Source organism: Ictidomys tridecemlineatus, chromosome 8, assembly GCF_052094955.1.
Source record: "Ictidomys tridecemlineatus isolate mIctTri1 chromosome 8, mIctTri1.hap1, whole genome shotgun sequence".
Lineage (NCBI taxonomy): Eukaryota > Metazoa > Chordata > Mammalia > Rodentia > Sciuridae > Ictidomys > Ictidomys tridecemlineatus.
The window spans coordinates 128641823-128643226 of record NC_135484.1 but is presented as its reverse complement, the minus strand read 5'-3'; positions in this window follow the sequence as shown (position 1 = coordinate 128643226).

Genomic DNA, 1404 nt, shown 5'->3' with positions numbered 1-1404 from the left:
TTCCGAAGTGATTGACATTTATCTTGTTACTGGCTTTTGTTTCAGTCTATGTATTTGTGACTAGCTTTATAACTTTAGCAGGTAAAAACACACCGCTATAGTCCCAGCACTTTGTGTTCTTTATTTTGAGGCAGTTTTGCTCCATTGCCTAGGCTGGTCTCAAATTTGTGATTCTCCTGCCTCAGCCTCCTAGCTTTATAACTTTAGCAGGTAAAAAAACAGGTGATGTGTTCTTTGTAGCCCACTTTGTTTCCAAGCCCAATTGTTCTGTTTATAATAACTGGATTATCTTGATAAAGTCATTGGATCCCTAAAAGCTTCAGTTTACTTATCGTATCAATTATAACTGCTTAGTTTTAGAAGAAATAACCGAAGGCAATTAGAGTAGAACTTGGCAAATAATAAATAATACTTAGTCTAGGTTACTATAGCCCTCCTCTTGATTCTTTCAATATTGAGTACCTAGTATATGCTAGGGATCTGGTATATGGCCACTGACCCCAAAGAGCTTATAGTAACCCAACATCTAGGCTTCTTTCTCTACTGGGGATTGAATCCAGAGGTGCTTTACCACTAAGTTATATCCCCAATCTCTTTTTATTTTTTATTTTGACTCAGGGTATGGCTAAGTTGCTTCAGGTCTCAGGTCTCACTGGGTTGCTGAGGTTGGTCTTAAACTTTTGATACCCAGCTTTCTCACAACACCTAGCATCCAAGTTTATTTCTTAGGCATTATTACCAGAAGTTTTTTGTCATCTTAGAAGCAGATGATCACCAATTCATATTAGAGGGCTACTTTACTACATACCCAAATATGTGATTTATGATCACCAATTCATATTAGAGGGCTACTTTACAACATACCCAAATATGTGATTTAAAGCTGATTAAATTGTCAATATCTACTATAGTTGAATATATGCATGACCCAGCAATTCCATACCTGGTGGGTATGCATCAGAATATATATATGAATATTTATATGACTGCATTATTTGTCATAGTTCCAAAATAGAAGCTACCTAAATGCCCATTAATAGCAGTAATGGATTTGCTTTATCACTGTCCTTCAGGAATGTCCCAGAGTAGGGGTGTGTAAGGCTGCACCCATTCACTTTTGCACATTGTGGTATGCCATGCAAAGTCATCTGTAAATCAGACCCAAATTTTTGTTGGTTTTTTTCATCATCAGTAGTTGTAAAACTTCCTGAGTCCACAGGTTCAGGAAGATCAACAGGAAGTAATATAGTTAAAGAGTAGAAGGCCATGGACCTTTGGGCCACTTCCTCATGCAACTTATATTGTGTCTTAAGGTTCTGCTTATGCTTGATTTTTTTTTTCCCCCAGAGGAAAGGGGATTGGTACTGGAGATTGAATCCAGGGACGCTCTACATTCCCAGCCCT